Source organism: Hipposideros armiger, unplaced genomic scaffold (assembly GCF_001890085.2).
Source record: "Hipposideros armiger isolate ML-2016 unplaced genomic scaffold, ASM189008v1 scaffold_1543, whole genome shotgun sequence".
Taxonomy (NCBI): Eukaryota; Metazoa; Chordata; class Mammalia; order Chiroptera; family Hipposideridae; genus Hipposideros; species Hipposideros armiger.
This window is the reverse complement of record NW_017732893.1, coordinates 122,213-132,650: the sequence shown is the minus strand read 5'-3', so window position 1 is coordinate 132,650 and position 10,438 is coordinate 122,213. Positions and strand designations below refer to the sequence as shown.

At 41.5% G+C, this 10,438-nt stretch overlaps 1 pseudogene across 1 annotated transcript; it reads left to right on the top strand.

The window, feature by feature from the left end:
• Positions 1 to 4,852: 4,852 nt before the first annotated feature.
• On the top strand, positions 4,853 to 7,665 carry LOC109377772 (26S protease regulatory subunit 4-like; annotated as a pseudogene). The gene is made up of 2 exons (XR_002122931.1): positions 4,853 to 5,910; positions 7,401 to 7,665. The product of XR_002122931.1 is annotated as a 26S protease regulatory subunit 4-like (transcript).
• The last annotated feature ends 2,773 nt before the right edge of the window (positions 7,666 to 10,438 follow it).

Below are 10,438 nucleotides of genomic sequence, written 5' to 3'. Positions count from 1 at the left end.
AGATAGATAGATAGATAGATATAGTCATGGGACGTGGAGTATAGTGTGGGAGTGGAGTCAAGGGATTTGTAATAGATATGTATGATATTGGGGGGAAATGGGGCGGCGGATTGGGGGAGGGGGGTTGTCACTCCGAGGGGTAAAAAGTATAACTATTGCACTGTGTTGTACAGCTGAAATTAATTCTAAAAAATGTGTATTTCATAATAAAAAATAATTTAATTAAAAAAAAACAGCACTCGGAGAAATTTCTATCACGGAGCACAGACTGCGCCATCATTCCCACCAAAATCTAAGGGTGCCCGTACCACGGTCACCACCAGGCAGTGGACAGACAACTGGACCTGCCTCCTCTGAGGGTTAGGACTTTTGAACAGTAGTGAAGTCAGGATAGCATCTGGGCACCAGCAAGGGAGTGTCCCCATAAATACTGACCTGTAAGTGCCAAATGAAGAGAATGGCTTGTCCTTTGTTTAAGTTATTCACTCTTATTATTTTACTTATTTTGTTATTTTTCATCATGATGTTACTCATGCTATTGTTACTGCAAGGAACCTTATCTGAACACCCCATTTCACAAACAAGCACACTGACCAGTTCTGCACTGCTGCCCATGTCTGTTGGATTAGAAGTCCGGTTTCCTGATGTTCTGCACACTTTTTATCACACCAAGGCTCACATGATGAAGAAATGTTTTTTAAGTCTCTGGGTTTCTCTGAAAATTTTTTTAATTATAACAAAGGATTGGTCTTCAACCTTCAAATTTGTGCATATGCCGTGTGTCCCAGCTGTCAGTATAGGAGAAGACAGCAAAGGAACTTTGCAAATCTGATAAACTAGAAACTGATGTGGCCAAAGCATTTCCCAATCCTACACAAAAGTTTTCAAGACCTGGCGGGGAAACAATAGCCACTACTGATCTTGGTTAAATGACCTTCACCTTTCCAGCCTCAGTTTCCTCTCCTATAAAGTCAAGGTAAGAAGACTTCTTAAAGGATTCCTGCATTTTAAAAGACAAACATATTCAAAAGCACAATGCATGACACAGAGAAAATACTCAATACCCATCACTCCTTTACCCTCCAGCTTCTTAAAAGAGCACTTACCTGGGAGTCAAGAAGATTCCAAGAAATTCCCAACAAATTTCACAACCTAAATGCAAGTTAAGTATTCTTATCCAGAAAGTAAATCCAAATTATTTTGGACTCTATTAATGCGCTGATGTAATCATTTCTTTAGAAAAAAACTTGGTTCACAAATAATACAAATTACAATGTCAAGAATATCAAACATAGGATATTTGAAATCCTGGCAGTTCCCCAATTTCCCCATGTTCAGAAGCTCTGCTCCCATATGCTTATTGTAAATCTCTCTTATCAATCCATTAATGCAGGCAGTGGTGAATGAGCAAGAGATTGACCAGCAAACCAGATTATTTGAAGAGCAGTAAAAATTCATTTCCATAATAAATATTATAATTGAAAATTTTAATAACTTGATCTGATTTTCTCAAAGAGTAATGCAAATAAAAGTTCACATTAGCTAGCTCAGGCTTCCACTGAAGGACAAAGAAACCAAGGGCCACTCTCTCACCTTAACTGACTCAGCATCACCGCTGGTGTCTCGCCTTTCCCCACAGGTGAGCTGATGCTAATGCACCCCAAGTGCTCCACCTGAATGCAGATTTGCATGTCACCTTCCCCAGTCCTTGACCTATTTGTGCAAACAGATTACGACCTTAAACTGTTTATTCATGATGTGTTTTGCCATGCATTTTTCTCTTGGGCAAACTTTCTGTGATTTATAGGAAACGGAAATCATGTGTTTTTGGTTAGTTTATACTTTAAAACACCAAAATGTTATTTTGTAGAGCTATTTCAACATCAAAGAGTTTTTTGGAGACATTTTTCTCAGAAATAGTGGTCAACATTTTGCCCAGGGAAGACAATCTCCAGACCCTAAGGACGATGTTTGGTTCAAGATCCCAAGTTTTTGGATTTTCAGAAGGTGCTTCATTCAGCGAACTAGATGTCAGGTCCACCAGAAGAATGCCAGCAGTCTGGTCATTGTGCCTGTGGGGAAGACTGCCATCACTGCAGGGGGAGAGAGGGCATCAAAAAGACCTTCATCCCTTCGGGGAATACTGGGCTTTGGCAGTCCTTTTGCTCACCAGACAGATAACCCAGGTTTCATTTTTCCATCCAAACACAGTGTCTTCTAAGCACTGCCAATTTATGAAAAGATGTACTGGAAGAGACGCCCATTCTGATTTGAAAATTTAAACCTGACTACAAAATGTTTTTACTTTACAGAGCTCTGGGGTTTCTGTCAAATGCAAAATTTGAGTATTATTCTGAAACCAGCGAAAATCTGGAAACAAACTGTTAGAGCTATCTGACAATGTTCACGGTCCCTGCATGTTTCTTTTAACTCTGATTGTCATCTCCTGTGCTGTCCTGGACCCCTCTATCAACACAGCTAACTCTCCCTGAGTCTGAAGGAGCTGTCACTGTCCCCAGGGATCATCCTGCTCCAGGGAACTTCAGTTTCTTGGAAATGAACTTGGGTACTTCCATGTTAGTATACACTGTGGATACTCTTTATACCACTTGGATAAACTAATGGCTTTCACAATTTGGTGACCATTCGTTTCTCAATAGAGTTTTATTTTAGGTATATGATTTGCAGTAGGTTATAAGATAGAAGAATCAACATTTCTTTTCAAAAATAATTATCTAACATTAAATTATTACTATCAACTATACATGAAAGTTGTTATAAAGTCATTCGGTATGTTTTTTATAAACGCACCAGAACTCATGCATATCCTTGAAGGAAGCAGTAGGCAGGTGCAAAGGCAGCCATAAAATGCAAAGACAGTAAAGTCACCTTGAATGAGGCAGGAGACTAAAGCAAAACAAGGCACAGCCCATGTAACCATGTCCTCCCAGTTCAGAATCAGAGGGCACAGCCAAAAGTTGGCTTCCTAAGGACCTAGAGGGGTGTCACCTTACCATTTACTACCACTTTTGGAACTACACCATCATACCAAATTCTGCAGGCACTGTAATCAAGGTACTTCAACTTATTTATACTCTGACTTTTCATAGCAGCAGCCATATCTAATTTTATATGATAATAATTTCAGGTGGAGAGAGTTGATAACGACCATGCATTTTTTTGTCACCATGATGACACTCACAAATGGTAAAGACCCTTAAATTTAATTTTATTCAAAACAATATTAGCTTTCCATTGCCTTTTATTCTTATGAAATCAAAGAAAGAAGGTTAAAAAAGGCATAGGTAAAAATTCTTCATAACAAATATAATATAGATTTGTTTTTCTTGCCTGGAAAACAAATAACTGGTCTTTGATAATTAACAATAACAGTGTCCAATAATTACATATCTATTCTTTATATATGTCTTCACAACAGACATTATTTGTCCTGTTTTACAAATAAGAAAACTGAGGACTTGAGTAATTAAATTGTCTAAAGTCACAAAGGCAGTAAAGCATGGGGCTAAGATTTAAAGACAAAGCTGTCTAACCACAGAGACTCCCATCAGGCCCAGGAAAATCCCCTTTATTAACTGGCATTAGCCAAGTCCGCACTTACACAACTTAACAGAAGTTGGAAGAGCTTCAGGAAGAAATGAAATAAGACATGAGCTTTACCTCCTGTTCTCTGGACAGGAATTCGAAAAGTCTCGGTCAATAACATACTTCCTAGCGATGTGCAAACAAAAGAATAAAAGTTGAGATGGAAAAATGGCTGAAGAGAAGTTCAGAGCCCTAGAAGCAAACACAGCTGGCCAATAAGATAAGGAAGAAGTGACAGGCAGTGACGTGTCTAGGAGGCTTGGGCTGTGCAGACTAGGCATCCACCAGAGATGCTGAAAAGAAAATTTCTTGAAATAAAATCCTATTTTTGTTAACTTTACTTTTTGGTTTTTTACCTCAAATTCCCTTTGATGTGCAGTGGAAACATTGAAAGTGTCAGTGTCCCCATCTGGAGAGAGGGTTGACTCAGGTGGGTCTAAGACACCGGGCTCTGCCCCCATCTGTGACAAGAAGCCTGCAGACCCTGTGAGCCTCGCTCTTTCCAGGAAGCCCATTTCATCTGAGAATCTCCATGTGACCATTGCGTGTATCACCTCTGAGCTCAGTGTCACGCCCACAGGTTCAGTCATTCAGTTCCCTTCTGATCCCCTCGGTGTAGGTGTGAGGAGCATCCTCGCCAAGCTGGGCTGCATCACAGCCTTCACAACAAGAAAGAGCTACCTCTCATGTCATATGCCTCTCAAGACTTCCAGCCTGGTGAACTGTACATCCTACCTTAGAAATTCCACAAGGTTCGTATTTTATTAACACATATTCATTTAAAAGGAAGGATGCCTAGAGAACATGTCCCTGAAATTTTCAAACTTTCACTCTGCAAAGCCATTTATTGGGTCATCGGGAAAGTTGTGACATGTTTTTCAATGCAAAAATGCGTCATGACTTTCCCGACGTTCCAATAGTTCAATAAAAAACCTTCAGGCAAAAAGCAGACAAAAAGAAGAAAACAGCAATGGTTCTCACAGTTCTCCTTTCTCACCCCTAGTTGTAAGTCACCTATTTTCTAGTCTCCATAACAGGGCCAACAAAAAGGGAGCAGTGAGTAGAAAGAGTATTATGCAGACGGTAAGCTCTCAAAACACTCACCAAGGACTAGCCACCAGGAAATGAGCAGACATCAGGAAAGCAAGCAGGGGGAGAAGTTACCTGTTGGACCTGGGCAGTGAGCACACTGGTGATTAAGTTAGAAAGGGCTCCTGGCAGCGGTGGCTCAAGCAGCAGAATCAAGATGGGTCAAAATCAAACTGGTGGTCATGTCTTGGAGGTGGCAAGAAGGATGACAAGGACAAGAAAAAGAAATATGAACCTCCCGTACCAACTAGAGTGGGGGGAAAAAAGAAGAAGAAAACAAAGGGCCCAGATGCTGCCAGCAAACTGCCACTGGTGACGCCACACTCAGTGCCAGTTAAAATTATAGAAGTTAGAATTAAAGATTATCTTCTCATGGACGAAGAATTCATTAGAAATCAGGAACAAATGAAGCCTTTAGAAGAAAAACAAGAGGAGGAAAGATCAAAGGTGGATGATCTTAGGGTGGATGATCCCAATGTCAGTAGGAAATTTGAAAGAGATCATTGATGACAATCATACCATTGTGGCTACATCTGTGGGCTCAGAATATTAAGGCAGCATTCTTTCATTTGTAGACAAGGATCTGCTAGAGCCAGGCTGCTCGGTCCTGCTCAACCACAAAGTGCATGCCGTGATAGGGGTGCTGATGGATGACATGGACCCCGTGGTCACAGTGACAACGAAGGTGGAAAAGGCCCCACAGGAGACCTATGCTGACACTGGGAGTTTGGACAACCAAATCCAGGAAATTCAGGAATCTATGGAGCTTCCTCTCACTCATCCTGAATATTATGAAGAGATGGGTATAAAGCCCTCTAAAGGGGTCATTCTCTATGGTTCACCTGGCACAGGTAAATCCTTATTAGCCAAAGAAGCAGCAAACAAAATCTCAGCCACTTTCTTGAGACTGGTTGGCTCTGAACTTATTCAGAAGTACCTGGGTGATGGGCCCAAACTCATTCAGGAATTATTTAGAGTTGCTGAAGAACACGCACCATCCATAGTGTTTATTGATGAAACTGATGCCATTGGGACCAAAAGATATGATGCAAATTTAGGTGGTGAGAGAGAAATTCAGTAACCAATGTTGCAACTCCTGAACCAGTTGGATGGATTTAATTCAAGGGGAGACATGAAAGTTATCATGGCTATAACCTAAATAAACCTTTGGATCCAGCACTTATCAGACCAGGCCACACTGACAGGTATTGGGTTGTCGAAAAAGTCATGACGCATGTTTGCAACAGATGGCACTAGTTCATTTTTTGAAATACTAGAGTAATTTCATCTATGTTATTGCTATGTTCATTCTAAAAAAAACTGAGTGATTTGGTTGAGTTTTGGAGATTTTACAAGTTGAAGATGGAAGACCAAACTGTGCATTTCTGCCATATTTTACTGTTTTACTTCCATAAAGGGAAGAAAGTGCATCAAGCTTGTGAAAAGTTGCATAAAGTTTACGGTGACAATGCTCTACAACAGCGGTTCTCAACCTTCCTAATGCCACAACCCCTTAATACAGTTCCTCATGTTGTGGTGACCCCCAACCATAAAATTATTTTCATTGCTACTCTATAACTGTAATTTTGCTACTGTTATGAATCATAATGTGAATATCTTTTTGTTTTCTGATGGTCTTAGGAGACCCCTGTGGAAGGGTCATTCAACCCTCAAAGGGGTCACAACCCACAGGTTGAGAACCGCTGCTCTACAAGAACGTCTATGTCAATGATGATTCACGAAATTCTGTGCTGGTGATTTTGATCTCAACAACACTCCTCAGTCAGGGAGGCCCACCGAGGTTGACAACGACAAAATAAAGGCATTGATTGAGTCAACCCACGTTACACAACATGAGAGATTGCAGAAACATTGAACATCCATCATTCAAGCATTCATGACCACCTGAAGAAGCTGGGATACGTAAGCAAGCTCGATATTTGGGTTCCGCATGAACTCAAAGAAGTTCATTTGACAACGCATATAAACATCTCAATATGCTCATTAAATGTGAGGGAAATGATCCTTTTTTGAAGCAACTGATAACTGGTGATGAGAAGTGGATTGTTACAACAATGTGAAGTGCAAATGATCTTGGTCCTGGCATGATGATTCGCCTCAAACAACATGGAAAGCAGACATTCATCAGAGGAAGATTATGCTCTCAGTGTGGTAGAATTTTAAAGGTGTCGTGTTTTTCGAGCTCCTACCAAGGAACCAAATAATCAATTTGAATGTGTACTGTCAGCAATTGGACAGTTTGAATGAATCCATCATCCAGAAATGTCCAGAGCTTGTTAATTGTAAAGGAGTTGTGTTCCATCGCCACAATGTGAGACCACACACAACTTAATCGCCCATCAAAAATTCATGGAGCTTGTATTATAGGATGTGTTGCCACACCAACCATACTCACCTAACCTAGCACCATCAGACTTGCACTTGCTTTGCTCTCTTCAAAACTTGTGTGGTGTAACATTCAAATCATATGAGGCTATAAATCAGCACCTTGTTCAGTTTTTCACAAATAAAGACAGGTCCTTCTATGAACGAGGAATTATGAAGCTCACTGAAAGATGGCAAAAGGTTATCAAACAAAACAGGCAATACATCATTGATTGATCTCTGTTCTTTATATAAATAAATAACCTTTGAAAAACATAGACAAAATAAGTCTTGACTTTCCCGACAACCAATAAATCGAGTTCCCCCTGCCTGACGAAAAGACCAAGAAGCGCATCTTTCAGATCTACACAAGCAGAATGAGTCTGGCCAATTACGTGACACTGGACAATGACATGGCTAAAGATGACCTCTCTGGTGTCGACAGCAAGGCAATGTACAGAAGCCAGTCTGATGGCCTTGTGAGAATGTAGAATGAAAGTAACAAATGAAGACTTCAAAAAAATCTAAAGAAAATGTTCTTTATAAAAAAAACAGGAAGGCACCCCTGAGGGGCTCTATCTCTAGTGAACTACAGTTGCCTTCAAGGAAATGGTTAGGGTGCCTGACCCCTTAAGAAGGGTGAGGTTGGGAAGGTGCCCAGAGGAATCAATGTTCTAGTTGATCTTCATTAGCAAAACCTCCTGTGTACTGTGTACCTTTCTGAACATGGTGTGCAGTGCTCTCTTTCAAAAAAAAAAGTTAGAAAATATTCTTCAATAATCAGGATGACCAAAACGAATGAAGAGCTCTTTCCTACTACATTATCCAATAAGTGTGGTTGTATGCCTAGACACTTGAAATATGGTATGGCAGTTAAAGTTCTCCAAAGAAACAAAACAAGTAGGAGAGATTGGAGGTGGAAATGGAGAGGGGGAGGGGAAGGGAAGGAGGAAAGGGAGGGAGAAGGAGAGGGGGAAAGGGAGAGGAAAGAGGGATAAGGAAGAGAATGAAGGGGGAGGGGGAGGAGGGAGAAGGAGGAGGGATGGGTAGGGACAGGGGGATGGAGAGAGGGAGAGGGAGAGATGGGGCGGGGCAGAAGGAGAGGTAGATTTAGTTTAAAGAAGGGTTCATGCAGGCCGGCCAATTGGTTAAGAATTACCATATTTCCCCATGTATAAGACACACCTTTTTTCGAAAATTTTGGGGTCTAAAAACTGGGTGCGTATTATACAGTGGTTGTAGTTTTTTTACTTGCATTTCCTGCTTTTTTTGAATTTCGCTTTTTTATGATGAATAAAACTTGAGTTCAATAACTTTATGTAATACTTTTTTTTTCAAATTTCGAGCCTCAGAATTAAGGTGCATCTTATACATGGGAGCGTCTTATACATGGGGAAATACGGTAGCTTAAGAGCATGAGATCTAAGCAACAGGGCTGCCGGTTTGATTCCCACATGGACCAGTGATGCTGCACCCGAACTGAGCTTCTGCTGAGCTGCCAACAGGTGGCAGGATGGCTCAGCTGGTGAGAGCACGTGCTCCTAACAACGACTGCCTGTTCAATGGTGGGCTACGCCCGCCCACAACTGAGACTGAACTCAGCACCTTGAGCTGAGCTGCTGTCCAGATGGCTCAGTGGATAGAGTGGGCGCTTTTAACAACAAGGTTACCGGGGTCGACTCCCACATGGGATAGTGTCTATGCCCACCCACAACTAAGGCTGAACTTGGCACCTTGAGCTGAGCTGCCACCCGGATGGCTCAGTGGATAGAGTGTGCACTCTTAACAACAAGGCTGCTGGTTCGACTTCCGCATGGGATGGTGGCTACACCCACCCGCAACTAAGGTTGAACACAGCACCTTGGCAGACCACGAGCTGCCAACCGGCAGCCAGATGGCAACTGGCGCCTTCCACAACTAAGATTGAAGAACAACAACTTGGCTGATCCCCCTCCCCAATTCCCCAACATTGTTCCCCTCCCCCAATTCCCCAATTTTAAAAAAAAAAGAAAAGAAGAGGCCTTCTTTCAAAAAAAAGGGGGGGGGGCTCATGCACCTCTGTGATTATGGGGCAAGTCAGAAATTGGTAGGACATCCCAGAAGCTAGAAGCTTGGGCAAGAGTTGATGTGTCCCAGTCTTGAGGCATGATTCCTTCTTCTCCAATAAATGCAGTTTTTGCTCTTAAGGCTTTTGGCTGATTAGATGAGACTCACATTATCAAAGACAATCTCCTTTACTTGAAGCCAACTGATTGTAGATGGTAGTCACATCTACAAAATACCTTCACAGCAGTATCTGGACTAGTTTGTTCACCAACCAGCTGGTATCAAAGCAAGTCAAGTTGACACAGAATTAACTATCACATAAGCAAAGAATCATTTTTTCTTTCAAAGAAAAGTGACCTAAGAAAGATGGGTGGGGAGATCCTCAGGGAAGGTGGTGTACCTGAGGACAGGGAAAGAAGCAGAAGCAGGGGAAGAGGGGACAGGAGATGATCCTTTATACTAAGTGCATGTGTTTCCTTCATAAAGGAAACAGAGAAAGTCCGTGGTGTCAATAGATTTCTCAGAGTTTAAGAGGTCAGCAAGGCACATTTCATGCACTTAATGGATACTCCTTCCTCATGGCTCAGCAAAGCATTGTCAGAGTAAAACATTGATCAGCCTTCCATTTCTGTTGCGTGTTTCACTTTCAAAACGAACACGACCTTTCAACCAAGCCATGTTATATTTTCCATGACCTCTGATTTTGTTTTGACCTCTGATTTTTCAGCCCCTTTAATTTGATCATGAACAAACCACAGAGCACCTGAGCAGCTGTTTTTGTGCTACAGAAATGAAGGCTGAGTTTTAGGGTCGTTTGGAAAATGAGTGGGTTGTGGGCAGAATGTGAAGAGGCAGGCAATGCATTCATCCTTTGAAACCATTGTGGGGAAATTTCATCTAGTCCAGGCAACTTAAATAGAAGCTTCTGGAATATACATATTCCCAAAAAGAATAGCTGCATTACAGTATGCATGCCTTTATTATCCCAAATTAGTTGTGAAAATCCCTTTACAGACTTGACAGGAGGTAAAAAAGGGGACTTCTTCCAGTATCACAGAAAAGAAAAACCCCAGGGTAAGAATATTTATACAATGCAATTTTGTTTCCTAACACATTCACACAGTCTTTTAATACCCAGCAATTACAGGCAAGGATAAGAATGAAAGTTGCTGCAGGAAGTGAGAATGAAAGGCGAGAGAATTCATGCAAACACTAAAAAAAAACCCAAAAGAATCCTAGTTAAAGTACCTTAGGACTCTGACCTTCTGGGGGTGGGCATGAGGGGCTGTCAGCAGGATGAAACTTATTTCAG